Consider the following 17,637-nt stretch of genomic DNA (forward strand, 5'->3'; position numbering starts at 1 on the left):
AACAAAATATTTTTAATTAGCCCCGCAGTTGGCTGAAGTTCGCTGAGTTTGTCGCTGACATTCGCATGCGGTTTTGCATGCCTCACCCCCACGCTCCCCAGTGACCAGTTAACCCTTTGTGTATTGTGTCAAAAGCATGCATAAATTATTATTATTATTAGTATTTCTGAACCGTCAGCTAATGAAGCCAAGCAAAAGCTGAGAATTCTGAAAGTTAAATTGATGCTGAAAATTGAGTTGGGCTTTGCCAGAAACCCAGAGGGTCTAGGTAAGATCAAGTATAAATTCTTGAACGGAAAGTCGAACTTAACTGGTAAGGTTGAGCTCTGTCAGTCTATGCCTGGACATCAGAATTGACATTTGAAAGATTCCTTTGCCTTTTTTGTATATCGCACGTTCTGTTTGGGTATTTCCAAGTTGAGCATTCCCGAATCTGTCTGTGTTTTGGCCTTTATCGCTAATCTCTATAGCGAACATTTTGCACATGTGAATAGCTCTGTTCGTCGAATCGTTAGCTTTGGCGGTAAGCGCGAACCATTGAAAAGTTGTTCAACTAAAGCAATTAGTGCTGGCTGTGTGGCTGTGGGTGTAGGTATGTATGTGTGTGTAATATACCCTTTAGTAGCAATTTCCATATAGGGTATTTCCGCTGCATTTGCCCAAATGTTTAAGAACTTATCGAACTAAAGCAATTAGCGCCGGGCCACATGTGCGTGTCAGAATATTTGGAAAATCTAAGGCCTAATAGTGCCATTACCTGCGCAGCTGAGTTTTTCCAGACGCACACGCACACACAGTGAAAAGGCAAACACATGTGGCGTTCTTGTTTACATTTGCGTGCCTAGAGGTCTGGCAAAAAGATGCAGACAAATCCGTTCGCACGTCCGCCGTCCGCCGTCCGCCGTCTGCTGTTTGTACGTGTCGAAATGTGAGTCGCAGCAACGGCAACGAGAGCAACAGCAGCAACAATAAAGTATCTGCAACTGCAAAACGCATTATGTATCCGCAAGTTATGTCTGTGCCGAATGCTTTTTCTGTTTGTTTGTTTATATATGAGGGATTTTTAGTATGTCAGTGGGCTAGCAATTGGGTCAGAGATGCGGCGAGGCCTGCGTCGCACTAAGGCTGAAATAAAATGCTGCGCAGCAGGAAACGTCGATTGCATGTCGCTAGATAGGAGTCTCCCACCTCCTGTTCTCTTTCTCTCTCTGTCTTTTCTGTTTGATGCTGTGAAAATTATTTTACAGCTTCATTAGTTTGATGTGTGCGCTCTGCCTGCATATAACGAGATGAACTGGCAAACAGAGCCCGGCATAGCCGAGCACCATTAAATAATCCATCAATCAACGGGCAGCGTGTAAACGAAAATTCTGACAGCCCATGAAATCGGTGTAAACGCAATCTCAGAACTCGAGCGTGGCTCTGCCTGTCCATTCGGTTATCTGACTGTGACAGACAGACAGACAGCCCGCCAGAGCGAGGGACGAACATGAATGATGGCACTCAAATTACATTAAATGGAATTTCAATTGAGCCAAAGACGAGCAAGCAAAACCTTCTACGCCTACTCTACGCTCTGATATCAGCCGCTGACAAGACAATGCCAGACTATCCCCCTCCCCAGACCCAAATGGCAACACGAAGCTGTAAATGGCATTTACATGTTCGCTGTCATAAGCCAATAGGCCGCGTTCCCCTCACCATCTCCATCTCCTCTCGCTCTGTCTCTCTCTCCATCATGTGTCGCGCCTCTTTAATGAATCAGCAACAGAATCGCATTTTCCGTTTTGAGCTTCTGCTGCATATGAATACAGAAACAGATATATTTTAAGGTAGGAATAAAGATATATTTGCAGCTAAAGATACTTTTTCAGTTACAGATACGGATGCAGATACGTATGCAGATGCAGCTGCAGATGCAGATACAGCTGCATATACAGATACAGATACATTTCTGCCTACAGCTAAAGCTGCAGATACATTGCCACAGATACAAATACAGTTTTTCAGATGCAGCCACAGTTGCACACTCTCTGGAGCTGCAATCAGGCAAATGCAATTAGGATTTGCCGACGCTCCGTGTTGCGCATTCTAAGTAGAATTGGCAGGCGGCGGCTTTTCCAGTTGAAGCCTTAGCTCAGCTCTTCATTTCGTCTTTGGGGAGACACAAGCAGTGTCCCATTGTCAATTGTTATCGACTGACGCGCCTCTCCGGGGACAACACATGAAAGACAAAGAACCCGCTGACAATGCAGAGGCCGTTGCAGTGGTTCCAGATCAAGAGCGTTGCAGAGGCAAAATAAAATTTGCTTGGCTAAGCAACAGAAATGAGGCAGCAGCACTGACAGTGGACAGAGAAGTGCCTGCCCCCCTTGCCACGTGTTGCAGCATAAAACAAAAAGCAAGCAGACAATTGAAAGTATTTACACAATGAATTTAGAACTTTTTAAAGCCAGCTAAGAGCTACAAAATAGAATTTATCTTTCAATGCGTTCAATTCATATAAATGAAAGGGTAGCTGTAAAGAGTTATATATTTCCTAGGGTCGAGTCTTTTTGTAGTCTTCCCAGACTCTTTCTAGAGTCTTTCTAGACCTTGCCTGGACTCTTCCTCGACTTTCCCAGATTTGTTCTAGACTTTTTGCAGACTCTTTCTAGACTCTTTATTGATTTTGTAGAGATTCCTAAACTCTTAACAGACTGCTCCATGACTCTTTCTTGACTCTCTCTCGCTCCTTTTTAGACTCTTAGACTGTACCCAAACTCTTCCTTGATTTTTTCCAGACTCTTCCTACATTCTTCCAGAACTTTTTATAAACTATATTTCATTGTCATGGTCTACTTCATAGTCTAAAATCTAAAATCTAAAATCCAAAATACTACGAATGCTACTAGACGATACTTCCTCCAAGTTCCAACATTTCCTAAGAAGCTAAGCATTTCTTGGTAAGTTTGTAACTTGTCGAATATCAAAAGGAACAACTGGCCTACTTTAACACTTCCTGAAAGCTCGCATACTTGATGAATTTCTAAAAGACTCTCGTTCTCTCAATTAAATATTTAAGTTAAAGCAAATGCAATTTCAATTAGCGCCACAACATTTTGCCCATTAGCAATGAGCGCGAGATTTGTGCCAATTGTGAAAAGCAAAATGAAGACGAAGTAGAGTATATATAAAAAAAAAACAGAATGAAACAGAAACAGAAACAATGTTGGCCAAGAATTCTAGACAAACCGTTCGGACTCGCTCTTCACGGTTCGCGCAGTGAAAATCATTACGTGATTAAGGTCCCCATTACGGCGGACAGCAGAAAATAGAAAAAAACTAGAGCATAGCACGCAGACGGCAACAGACGGAGAGCAGCAAGAGAAGAAGAGACGTTGGAGGTGGGGGGCGTGGTCTAGATTGAGGCGAACCGCAATTGCTCTAAAAATAAATAGAAATAAATAAATCAACGCGAGAGAGCAACAAAAGCGAAATAAAGTGAAACAGCAAACAGCAAAAACAATTAAAAGGAATACGCCGTAAGCACTCTCCGATGTTGATGCCGCTGCCGATGTCGATGGCGCTTCCAGTTTACGGCGTAAAAATTTGTATGCCACACTAAATTTGTGGATCTAATTAAGAGTCTAAATTGTGAGCATTAAATCGAGCACTCACTCAGGCTCTCGCACTCCCTCCCTCTCTATCTGTCTCTTGAGGAGAGTCCTGCCTAGTGTCCAGTTGCTCTGTTAGTAACCCAGTTTTTGTAGTTGAGTGCAAAACACAGAAAAGCATTTAAGTACACACACTTACAGACACACACACACACATACCTACTTATCGCACACTCGCTCTGCGCGATTTTCCTGCTCAGCCTTTCAACAAGTTGGCAAGCAATGCAATTTACGGCAGGACACAGAAAACGGCAAGGACATGGCCATTACTGTGTGGCTGCAGAAGGATTGCACAAAATAGAAGAAAAAAAGAACCGAAAGAAAAACAAGCACGAAATTGCAGTCGAGCATAGCTGACTGCATCATGATCGCAGTTGGAGTTACTTACTCTCTAAAGGAGCTCAAGACTTGGTATGAACATCGATATTATTGAGCTAGATAAAGTTATATTCCGATATTCCGAGCCTCTCGTGCGAGATCGAATCACTATAGCAGAGGAGACTATACTCACAAGACAAATTTCTAGTCTCTAGTCTCTAGTCTCATGCCTCTAGCCTCAAGTCTCTAGTAATAGCAACGAACAGCTATGCATTTATAGAGACACACATACAACTAATATGCCCACTTTTCATTTACTGAACGAGTATGAAAATAGGAAGAGAACTAAATGTATGCCAAGCCCACGCGCTGACCATCAATGAAAACGACGACGAGTTGGAAATGTGAAAATGCGAATAGCTGGCAAATTGTAAATTAATTGATGAAAGCAACGTTTAGGAGAGTGAGGACAGAGAGAGGGAGAGAGAGAGAGAGTGAGGTAGAGTGGAAGTCAAGTGCAGCTGCTGCTCCATTTGCCGGCCACAATATTTGAGCTGCATTTGGCATGCTTCAAATCGAAACTCGAGTCCGTCCTCTGTGTGAGTGTGCAGCTAGCTCCTGGCTCTTGGCTCTCTGACAAATTGCTGGTAGCAAGATTAATGCTGCGCATTATCTTTTCTCATTTGTCGATTGTCAATGCAGCCAGTCAAGCAGAGACCACGACAGCGGCACACTTTACCTTTACCTTTACCTTTAGCTGACGTTTCTCTCTCTTTCTATCTCTGTCTCTCGCATTGCCTCTTCCCATCCCCATCGCCATGCCCTGGCTATTGTGGTGTTCCGTACTGATTTGATTTTTTTACTTTTCTCTATCAATGACATTTTTCAATTTTATTTTACTTCGTGGATGTTTCCCTGGTTCATGTTTTCCTTAATGGCAAAGGACATGGTCAGGTAATTTTCCATTACTCTGTGCATGTTTTTTCTATCTGTTAATGAGAACGAACCTTACCTCCGCTTAATCAACTGAATTCACTCTACAATAGTGGCCAAGCATGAGAGAGAGCAAGAGTGTAGGCCAGACAGACAGGTAGAGTGTGGGAGATCATATCCTCTTAACATACTCATAAAAGAAATCTGCCGATTGAGGCAGATGCTGACAGCCTTGTTGAATGCCACCAATTAGCAGCGAGCCAAAAACAATATGTTCACTGGCCCAAAAACAATTCGGCATCCACAATCTAAATCCCTGCTAGAGCAACAGGAAACGAGTGAGTATCGAGAATGTACGACTGGCAGATACCCTTGAGCATGGCATTACGAGCAGTTGGTTAGCATTCTGAACTGTTATATTTATGCATACACCCATTGACTGTTATACATGGCAAGCATTTAAATGGTGCTATAAACACAGTCTTATATATTTCTTATACAAATACTTTTATACTGACCGTTTTTAGGCTGTTACAGTCCTATATCCATTGACTCTTATACTGATACTTTCAGCCACTATCCTTCTGAGTCGTATGCAACATTCACTCTTATACAAATGATTTTATATGCTGTAATCATATTGTTAATCATTTCCTACATTCTTAAACCATAATACTCTTGTACTTTTACCTTCTCTTACTCAATCAATTCCATTATCTTATACTCCCAGATTCATCTACCTATTACATATCGTTCTTCTTCAACAAATATACCCTGCTTAATCATTTTCCAGCGTATTCAAAAAGGAAAGGCCCACATTTTAAGCTCAGCTCGCTGCTCGCCTGCCAAACATTGCGCAGTGTCTGGAATTTTTAGGTCTAAATCCTGTTGGGTCATAAAAAGTGCTTATTACATTATCACCTCAAGCGTGGCTGAGCTCCGCCACACCCACCCACACCCACCCACACCCACATACACACACGCACACTCATTTCGATGGTCTCGATTGACTTGGCTTGATTTTTGTTTTCTTTTCCCTTCCCATTTTCTCTCTTTTTTTGGGCCAACGTCCAAGGCTTAGGCTTTATTTTTGTGTTGCTGGCAGCTGTTGCTGCTGCTGCTGCTGTTGCGATTTTTTTCAATTTTCGCCTTTTTAGGCCTTTTCCACCTGGGCCTTGAGCCGATTTAGTGGCTGCTGCCTCATGCCTCTTGCCTCTTGGCTCATCCAATGCTTTCCCAAAAAATGCGAAAAATGTGTAAATTTTCCAATTTTTCTGCTGCTCGGTATAAGCCCAAGCTGATCCGCTTTTGGCATCGAGTTCATACAATTTGGATTAAGTCGTTCGTGTTGATTAACGAAATTGACTTTTTTCCTCCCCTTAACAGTATCGAGGCCAGAAGGCTGTAAAAAGCCGAACGTCTCCAGCTGCCTGCTGTAAACAATTTAGAAGGCAATGCCGAAAGACATTTCAGCTAAATATCAGAATCAATTTGAAATGCAAGCGAGGCCAATATAATAAATCACAAAGGCAACGTCTCAATTTCCAGCGTAACAAAATATGCGTCATAACAATAAAAACAAAAACAGAATGCGTCAAGCCCCAAAGGGAGATTGAAGTGTGCAGAGAAGAAGAGGAATAGCGGCAACTGCTGCTACCACATTTAGCTAAATAACTCAAATAAACAAGACAAGGCGACAGGCCATAATATATCAAAGCCCAAAGGCGACAAACACGATGACAAGGATTCAGACAGACAGAGAGAGAGAGGAAATGAGAGAGAGAGAAGGAGTGAGAGAGACGTGGCTTATCCATTCGTAATGACTGTCTAGGGCTTCGCCTGCGTTAACTGAGAATCAATGACATATCGTTATGGCTAATACGTGCCCGTTGGCCCATAAAAAATTGTGAAAATAAAATATGAATGGGCATCATAATATAATGTTGATTATAGATACATGTGTGATACATGGGACACACACACACACAGAACAATAATAATAACCATAACTGTATCATTGACTCGTAGTAAAGGGATATTTCGATAGATATACAGAGGGACAGCTTTGAAAGCACATTAAAGCTCCCAGCAGGATTGATTTGCTGGGAGTCATATTATTCTTAAGGCTTAGGATATTCATAGTCAGCCTGTTTCGGCCAGATCGAGAATGGGGTATACAAATTAGATAACTAAAATTGACTTCTAAAAGCACATCAAATCACAAGAAATTCTGGTGCATAATAGATTGAAAGCGCATCAAGACTCTTATCTAAAGGAAACCTCACGTGAAACTCTTTCAGCTACAATCTGCCTATACTCTATAATCTGTTAAAATACAGATGCCACTGAAGATGAGAACTTAAACGCTTTCCGCTAATTGCTCCACTGACTAATTTGGCAGCTTAATCCTTTGCCTTTGCCTTGAGCACAAGCGAAAGTGGAAACCTGAAGCAAATGCGCCACGAGCCATAAACAAGCAGCAGAAACAGATAAAAGACCGTGGGGCAGCGATAAGTTTCCCGTTCGCATAAGTTCGCTCATAGCTCAGGGTCAAGCACACGCTAAGGCACTAAAAGCCCGGACACGGCCAGTAGCTCAAAGCCGGATATCCACATATAGACCATACCGGAGTACGCAGCTATCAGCTGCGGCTACGATTCGCCTGCTATTCCTCCCTTCCTCGCTGTCTGCTCTGCCCTGCGGCTCCCCTCCTCTACGGGTCACCTCATCTATGGCTTTCCGTCTCTCTTCTACTACAGCTTTTCGCTTCTGTGGTCCTCCTTCTTACTCTTCCCTCCTCCCCTCTAACCTTGTCTACAGATTTTCATCTCTACGTTCCCCCCTCTACGGCTTTATCCTTCGCCTGCTTCTCTTGTCCGTCCGTCGTTCTCCTCTCCAACCGCAGCGTAAGTTGTGCTCATAATTTATTTCGATTACGCCGTAGCACGCAATTTGCGCTGCCCGAGTATCCCCTTTAAGCACATACACAAAACACACACACATAAGCACCGCGATAAGCGTGCGCACAATTTCCGTTTCCGCTTTGTTAGCCGCATTTCCGCCTCTGTGCCAAAAACCCCCTCGACTAAGCAACAATTAAATCAGCGCCCAAATGAGATCAATTGCAAAAAATATATGAAGAGCGCAAGCAATAAATACAGTGAATACTGCTTAAGCGAGCAGCTCACTGGCTCACTGTGGCTGGTCATAAAACTATAAGAAATTAGCAGCTTAAATTTGATTTGCCTTGCCTCAGGTCTGACTCACCGATGGACTTTGTATCCATTTGTAACTCTTTTTTATGTAAAACAAAAACTGAGGGACAGTGATAGAGAAGGGGCCAGAGAGGGGTTGCCATCAGTCAGGTAGAAATTGAAAGACAAACTGATTCATATATCAAGTAAAGAGACAGCAGCAGCAACTGCCATTAGCTGACTAATGTAGAGTTGTGAGTGGGCAAGCAGAAACTTGTATTGGCTGTCTGTTTACACTGATTGGGCCAAGAGCGGGCCAAGAGGACCAAGAGGGCCAAGAGCGGTAACTGTTGAGAGGTAACTGAGTCTTGGCCAAGTTAAGCGCTTTAACGTTTTACAAAACGCTTCTTTTTGATACCCTGCCCCCATCAAAAATGTGTAAAAAGGGCATATTGGCTAATGTTTCGTATGTGTAACAGGCAGAGACATGGTTAAACCTCTGAAGTACATATATGAATGAAATGAGTTGGCGAAGAGTCATCCGTCATACCTCGAGAACTACAAAAGCAAAATACTTAAAATTTGATCTCTAAATGCGTATCAAGTATCTATATTCTAAGCAAACGTGATTCAGCATTCACTTATATCTACATTCTATATAAACTCGGGTAAAGTAAACTTGCCTCAGCATTCGCTCTATCTCTCTCCCAAACACACATTTAGTAGTCATTGTCAGGGTATCTTCTAGTCCAACACTCTCAACGAATATCCTCTTATATATTTTTTTTAGTTTACGCTTACAACTTATAAATATTTATGGCGCACAAACACACAGACAGCAAAGCATAATGCAGCAGAGTTAAGCTTGCCTCGAGTTTTTTTGGCCAAATAATTTTGCTACAGCAGCTGGCTTAGCTATCAGCTATCAGCGAGTGTGCGTATGTGTGCGGGTGGGTATTTGGGAAGCAGTGAAGCAAAGCGCATTTTCAGCTAGCGAGCGATTTATGTGCACTGACATGCAACCTAGAAGCAAGCAAGGACAAGCGAAAGCTGCAAGCTGCAAGCTGCTAGAAAGGAGCAGAGCCAGAGCATCCAGTAGAAGAATATTTCCAGACGAACAATTGAGAAAAATATGCGAAGCACAGGGATTAGGCGAGGACATAGCACGAGCTGCAGCAGCAGCAGCAGCGGCACAGAGCGTACCAAAAATTTATGTGACTTTTGCATGTGGGCCAAACAAAGGAGGTAAGAAGAGGATGAGGAGGGAGGGAGAGAGAGAGGGAGATGCCATGCAGACATTAGTAAAGGCCACAAAATATTCAATAACATATTAAACATATAGACAGAAAGAGATAGAAAGAGGGAGAGAGCGAGGTAGACAGTTGATATGGACAACTCAAGTGAAGCAGTTCGGATAAATCTAAATAAGACGTGCTCGAAGAAATTCTGGACGTAGAGAGCCCGCAGCAATTGTGCAATGAAGTGCAATTGAATAGCGATGCCAATGCGACAATGTGTGTGTGTGAGTTAGAGATACTATGACTGTGTGTGTGTGTGTATGTAGACAAGACTTGGACAAAGTCTTGCCTTAGCTCTTGTTCCGCTGCTTGAGATAATGCTAGAGCGAGAGCTAGAGTTGAGCATTAAACAATACCCCACAACTACATTGAAAGTTAAGTTAAGTTCGTGTCACGAAACGAAGAAGAAGATGGGTGTACTTCTATGTGTGCGTGTAAACGTGGCCTTCTCTAAATTTTACTTTTTACCACTCAAAGCAAGAGTTGAAACAATTTGTGTATGCACGCTCGTGACACGACACGAAGAAACGAACTGTGCGTAAGACTCTAAATATCATAGTCTCTCGTTCCTTCTTCTGCTTTTGCGAAATTTATATTTTCATATTGAAAGCTGGCTCGTCTCCGACTTTAGGTCTTTGAGTAAATGGAAGCTTTACAGAGTATTATTTTGTTTTCCGCTTTGTTGCTAAAGACATCATAAATCATATTCATGTATTTACAGCCACGATTCGTGTCACGAGACACGCCCGGTGCTCATCGCTGATACGCTCGCCTGTCTGCCCAATCACAAACGGATGCGAATATCGCCTGTCTACCTGCCTTTCCCACTCTCTATCTCTCTTCCTCTCTCTTAGTCTGTGGGCGGAAACGGAAACCAGGCAACGTTTAATGGCTCGTGGAGTGAAGAGCAGTTGGAATATTGTTGAATCAATTGCAACTGGCAACTGCGACAGCAACTGGAAGCTGGGAGCTGCAGCAGCAACAGCAGCAGCAGCTTAAAGAGGCAACTGGGCAAACCGGTAAAAATTGATAATCAATCAAATGCCACGCAGAGCAGAGACACTTAATCACTGTCCGGGCAGTCGAGTCGAGTCTGGGATCAATATAGCCAGCCACTTCCTGCTCAGCTATCCTTTTTCCTGTTTTTTTTTTGTATATTTGCTCTTGTTGCTGGCTCGACTTTATCAATTGAGGACGCGGCTGAGAGCTGATGAATCACAGGAAGTGGGCGCCACTGCGAATGCGTATTTTCACCTGGCTTCTGATTCAATTAACACCTTCGCTTTGCCAATTGCCAGCCAAGTTGAGATTGAGAGTCGAATGGGACGGGTTGCTATCAATGCAAATTCACTTTGCTGCATAAGCAACAATTTTGTGGTCGGCTAGAGGCACTTGCCACTTTGCCACTTGCCACTTACCACTTGCCACTTGCCAATTATCAATTGCCAATTGCCAATTGCCAATTGCGAATTGCTAACTGCCAATTGCCTATTTGCCACACTTGGCATTTGTCATGGCCGTAAGCAGACTAACGTAGAAGATACCCGATACTCAGTGATGACTTCTGTCTGTGTATACAAGAATATCTATACCAAAATTGACGAATCTACCTCTTAAGATATGCCAAAATATGCTTAACTCTCTGTCGATTAATATCTAGCTTAATCGATTTCATGGGAATGGTAAAACTTATCGCTTCTATATATAAATCTGATCTGCGGCTGTTGTAGAAAGACCCATGTTTAGTTAGGAGTATAAATGTGTGCTTATATTTTTCTATACTCTTATACGCTAACAGATTCGTATACTTGCATACTGTTATACTTGGCTGCTCTTATACTTTCATACTCATACTCCGACAAAGATGACGGAGATGCCGTTTTTGATCAACATGTATATATAAATATATATGTATGTATGTATATGTCACTCCTCCTTCAGCCAGTTAACATGAGATGAATATACCCTATTCTACATTTCCAATGGGTATTAAGGGTATTCAAAAACCACAGCACAAATGTCCAACAGTCGGACAAAATTTTCTAGCTAAAAGCAAAGTGTTGTCCGAGTGCGGGTGTGTGTGTGTGTGTGTGTGCGCGTGTGTGTGTGGTTAACTGTTTTACAATTGATTGGACAATAGGTGTTGTGTTCTATGGCAATTGCATAATTTGTTGTTGTTTGTTGCTGTTGCGCAATTAATAAAACGTCCAACTAAATTGAGAGCAACCGCAAGTCTTGACATTGCAATTGCTGCGGCACGTGGCGCTTGTGGTCGCACACACACACACACACATACAGACACTGCGAAGAAATAGAAGAAGCAGAGTGAGACAAGTTCAATCGGAAAATCATTTCATTATTATGCACAGCTTTTGTTGCCCTGAGCTACCGCCGCGCTTTGAACTGCGATTCAATTACACAAAGCCAAAAAGCTACGAATGAAGCATTGCATAATTCTTGTATTATTTTTTGGGGAGAAGGTAAAGGTATTCATAAATCAGAAACAACGAGACGTGGTGTGAACAGCACAAAAACTGAAAGTAAATGTCTAGACAAAGCCAGCAACTGCTTAATACCCTGTAGGAAGTGGAATCTAAGGGGAATGAATCCTGACAACATTTGCTGTTAACAAATTCATGTTACATTTAACAGTTGTGCACTCTGTTGATGACAAAGCAACTGTTAAGCTAACTATGCCAACTAAAACTCCCCTTTTACCAGTACTGCATAGAGCATTGCAAAGCGCGTTTTGAAAATTATGAATTTTCATAGTTGGAGACAAAGACAAACATCGCAGCAGACGAAAAATTCAGCCAGACAGGAGTCAAATAATTAATGGCTCTGCAAAAGGGGACTACAAACACGCAGACTTCTGCAAAAATAACAGAAAAAAAGAAGAGTGTAGGAAAAAAGGAGAAAACAAGAAAAACAAAAAGACAAAACACAAACAGAAACAGAAACACGCAAAACAGATTTGCATGCACAAAACGCAGAGAGTTGAATGCAAAACGCTGAAGTAAAGGCAGTGGGCGGTCACATGTGGAGGAGGAACTGTACGTCGGTTGCCTTGGATGCCGACAGTAGCTTGTTAGTAGCCAGAATCGTAGCCACACCCAGCCCCAGCCCCAGACCCAGACCCAGAGCCATAGCCATAGTCATAGCCACGGCCAGCAACAGTCTAGACTTTAAGTTGGCTAATAGCTCTTGCTGCAGCTGTAGCAGCAGCTATTGCTATGGCGGAGAGTCAGCATCCTTTCAGCTGAAGCTCGTTGAAATTTGGTTTTAGCTATTCCTATTTGATATACCCATTGAAAAACGTGTAAGCAGGGCATGAAATTATGTGCATGACAGTTTAATTCTGTACGACTTTAAAGAAATATGAAATGACAAAACAATAGTGTCACAGTGAAACAGTATATCCGTAGAACAGTATAACATTATACAATATGTCAGTATAACAATGTATCAGTATGGCAATATAATAGTATAACAGTAAACTAGTAAACCACTGAGAGATAGTTAATTAATTTCGGTATATAAACAAATGTAAAGTAAACGAAGTCTGGTCTGTGTTTGCTACAAGTATGACAGTATAACAGTATAACATACTTGAGCATACCACTCAGAGAGGTAAAGTCAATTTATATAGGTATTTAATCTTAAAGAAAATACAGGACTGGTTTGCTTTTGGTACAGGGTCTCTGATAGTCGTGCACTCCCCACGCTAGCGCTCTCACTTGCTTCTTTTTCTCTGTAAATTTGTACTAAACCAAATTGACGCTTTTTTGTATTACTTATTTGGTGTCCATTATTTGTGCGGATGAAGTCAACCAGCGAGTGGACTCTTGGCCTGGCTTTCGCTTTTATTTTGTATTTTTTTATTTTTCTCGTTGGCTTTGGCCCTTTGTATTTGTGTGGGTGTGTGTGTGTATGTGTGGAGCGCCTTTTCATTCGACCCTGCACTTGATAATGAAATATAAACGTGGCAATATGTGAGAGAGACTCTATCTGACTCTCTGTCTATCTGTCTGTCTGTCTGTGGCCACCAGAGAGAAAAAAACAAAGACAAGCAAACGCAAAAGCAAACGTCGAGTCCTTTTGCCAAAGGACTTCATTTCGACGTTCGACGAAAGCATAAATTAATCCGATTTAAGCGGCTGAGTAGCTTATTTTTTTATTATTTTTGTGCTAGCTTTCAGCGGTCAGTTCATTTTTTTAGCTTAATGAGCCACCAGAGAGAGAGAGAGAGAGTGTGAGTGGGAGAGAGTGAAGTTTGTTTGTCAGTTTTGTTGTCTGGTCTGGCATTATTATGCAGGTAACTCAGGTAATGCTCAATCCCCAACTGAACAGCAGCTGCAGCACACTTTGGCAACACGCGCGCTCATTAAATGCCTCGACAGCCACACCTCGAGACGGCGTCAAACGAGGCAAAGTTTTTAATGCACTTGCAACAGAGCAGCTGCTTTGGATGCTGCCTCAAGTATGGCACATTCTAAATTCAATTGAGCTTGAAGTGTTCAAAAGGCGCCAAGCCATGCAGCTGACGGCTGGCAGTCGAGTTAGGGCAGAGAGAGAGTGGGAGTGAGAAAAGAGGAGGGAGAGAGGGCAGAGACAGCTCAGCTAGAGCTCAGACACCTTGGCAGACAAACAAATAAGATATGGTAAGGGCAAAATTGTTGGAAAATCAGGAAAAAATACTGATTACAGCTTTGGGACTGCGCGTCAATCTCGCAGTTTGTAAATTTGGCTTTCCCTGTTGCAGCCAAAATAGTTTTCAATTTGTATGGATGTAAATGTTGTGGATACTTTTATGTATACAAATACTTTAAATTCTTGAAAATATATTTGTACATCTAAAATATTTGTTTAATTTTTTATATGACATTAATACTTCGAAAATTCTTTTATATTATTTATATATCATAAATGTTTTACCTTAAACATCTATATAATTTTTTATATATACTTGCTGTATCTATAGAAAAAAATAAATTATATATATATATAAATATATATTTGTGTTCGCCTTGCGGAATTTATGCTGCGTGATTTTCGCATAAATTACAACAAAACTTGTAAACGTTTGCCCTAGGCGAAATCTCGATGTGCAGGGGGTATATACGAGGCTAAGATGTAGCTAGTGCCAATATATAGACATTGCGATATGCAATATTCTATAGAATATATGTAAAGAAACTATTATTGCCTTATTTCGACCGAAATCTCGCACCCTCGTCTCCTTCAGTATCACAACATTCCATAGAAATTAGAGTCCCCTCAATCAATATTTTGAAGTTATACTTTTTCACTAACAAAGCTTGCAAAACAATAGATACTGGCTCAATTATTAAGTACTTAAGAAATGCCAACATTATTTCGCTCAATATACTTACATTATTAAAACAATAAAAAGCAATTACAAAAATATGCAACGAGCTTAAGGCATCGATGCTATTGATACAGCTTATCATTTCATTTGTAAATAACAAATAAATATATAGATAAATGTGCTTAGAATAGTTTCATGAACTTACTCAACCCACCATCGCATAGCACTAATATAATTTGTAAGTCTGTTTCACTATTACTTCACTTGGCTATTTATATTTCTGCTTATTAATTTTTAAAACAGCATATCTCTTAGTCCATCAAAGTCTAGCTATAAAATATTTACATTTTCAAGTTTTAGCTTTTTTGTTGTTGTGTTTTACTAGTCTGGCCGCTAAATTGGCCAAATAAAAGCTAACAACTGCTAATGGGTTTTGCTACACAGCATTTATCGACCTGGTCGCTGGCGCTCTCTCGTTGTTGTTGTTGTAAAACATTGTTTTTGGTCCACTCTAATTGACATGAACACGGATTGTCATTAGGTTAATGCATCAATTGATAATGGAGCCAGGTTTTATGCCAATTAATTGAATTAAAGAGCAATTAATATATATATATAAATGTATATGGGCTAAAAATACACTGTAAAAAACAAGTGATGACAGCTTACATATAGAAAACATTTGATATATGCACAGAAATATCTTGCACTTGAGCAATGGAAATGGAATTATTTTTAAATAGCCAAGGAACTGGCACAGAGAGAGACAGAGAGTGTGTGGGAGAGAGAGAGAGAGAGAAAGACATAGACATAGCATTGACATAAATCAACTCAGTGAACAAGCTGTTTAAATAGAAATTGCGCACTTCTATACAACGCCACGCCCCCTCTGCCACGCTCACTCCGCCGCCCACCGCTGCGCCATTAGCAGCTGAACTCATTTGTAATGCCAAAGTAAACAGAAATTTCTGTTGCTGCTTTTTGGTGGCGTTTGAAAATGTCAACGAAATAAATTCGGTTTGGCATAAAATAAAATATTTACACATTGGCAAATGTTGTCACGCTTAAACAATTACCAAAAGCCTCTGTTGCGGTGCCTGCCTGCCCTAGAGAGAGAGAGAGAGAGACAGAAAGAAAAACAACAATACTCAGCTAGAACATAACTGGGCGAATAGCCCAGCTTTTTCCTCTTCTATTTATTTATTTATTCATTGGTTCGAATCCCAATTAGAGAGCACTCATATGAAATTATACTGCATGTGTGTGAGAGAGAGAGAAATGGAAAAAAGTAAACAATTGAATATATATTTAATCGAATATTTTTATAAAATTTGCTCAATTGGTCACAGGTTCGAATCCTAATTAAAGCATTATTATGATGATGACTATTGTCAAGTTATATTATGCAGAAATAAAAGAAGATGGTACATTAATTTGAATCTGTTTGTAAATGTGACCATTTTTTCACAGGTTCGAGTCCCCCCATGAAAGAGCCTAAAAAGTATCCAACTCACAGGTTCTTGAGCTTGTTCCACGAGCTCGAATCCCCCATAAAGCCTTCATTTGTTTATCAACTATTTGAGGGGTATCAAGAGACATGGTGACATTAAGCTGACAGTAGGTTGAAATGAGTTTTTGTTGCTTATGAAGGCAGCCTATTTATAAATGTGATTTGAACCCTTATCTGAACACTGATTCACGTACAGCCCGGAAAAAAACACAATCGAACCGAACAGAGCGCGTCACAGTTTCGGTCGAACGCAACATTTTCCGATAGCCCCATTTTTTTATTAACATGTGAGGTCAGTGTCAAGCCAAGCTATGATTCATCTGTCCATGGAACCATGCCTGAGTGCGATTGCGATTGCGATTGCGAATCTGAATGTGAATGCGATTACGAGTGCACAAACAAATTGCAGTCACTCGATTGACATGCCATCAAAGCCCATTCACATCAACTTCAAAGCTCAACTGCCGTGAGATTGGTCCAGCTCTTATCAAATCTGTAAAGCAGTTTAAAAAAATAGCCATAACAAATAAAAAACTACTTTTTAAGTTTCGAGTAGCTCAAATCTAGCTTTGATTTGAATAAAACATAGTGCTTCACTCTGAATGGAAGTGTTCGACTATCAGCTATCCTAAGCTCTACACTGAGCTTTTGTGGGTTTTATTCTGGATTGCTTGTAGGGCACTCTCTCTACTCTCTCTCTCTACTCTTTTCCACTGTTTCACTCATCTGTCTTCACTGCTTCTCTCCTTACCCTCCTTTACTATGTGCTTTCTCTCTCCTTTCTTCTCTCTCCTTTCTCTTCCCTCTCTCATCTTTCTCGCCTATATCGCCTATCCTTCTCACTTTCCTGTTTCCTATTTCTCTGCTCTCTCTTCTGTCGTTCCTCCTCTGTCCTCTCTCTCCATCTCTGTTTCGGAGTAGATCATGAAATTCCCATAAAACCCAAGTCCAACCGCAAAAGCTTGTCAATTATTTAAATTATAAAGTCTCTAGAAGTAATTTCAATTTTAATGTTCCATCTGTGGCCCAATTTCAAAAGCCATAAACATAATCTCCGCGGCTCATAACTCATATTCGTTTATCCATATTCAGATCTTTGCGCGCATTTTTTTCATGGCTAACAGCAGCTACCCTCGAGTATACATATGTCAATATGTACGTAGCATATAAATTTAGATTAAGATATTTATTATATAAGCGGATATATATACATATATATATGTATATATATATATATATATATATTTGGATATATATTTGCGCAGAAATAGAAGCGCTTGAATTTGCGTGAGTGTCGCTAGAAATGTAAAAATTATTAGAAATAATTTAAAAATGTTTAACAAATTTGTACACACACACTCTCTGTATGTCTCTCTCTCTCTCCCCCTCTCCCTCTCTA

The 17,637-nt window shown here is 40.9% G+C and overlaps 1 protein-coding gene across 18 annotated transcripts in view; it reads right to left on the reverse strand.

Moving 5' to 3' along the window:
• LOC111599949 (PDZ and LIM domain protein Zasp) overlaps positions 1-17,637 on the reverse strand; it is a 67,966-nt gene that overhangs the window by 32,207 nt on the left and 18,122 nt on the right. The gene's annotated exons all lie outside the window — the stretch shown is intronic.

Source organism: Drosophila hydei, unplaced genomic scaffold (assembly GCF_003285905.1).
Source record: "Drosophila hydei strain 15085-1641.00,03,60 unplaced genomic scaffold, DhydRS2 tig00000315-arrow-arrow-pilon, whole genome shotgun sequence".
NCBI classification, from domain to species: Eukaryota; Metazoa; Arthropoda; class Insecta; order Diptera; family Drosophilidae; genus Drosophila; species Drosophila hydei.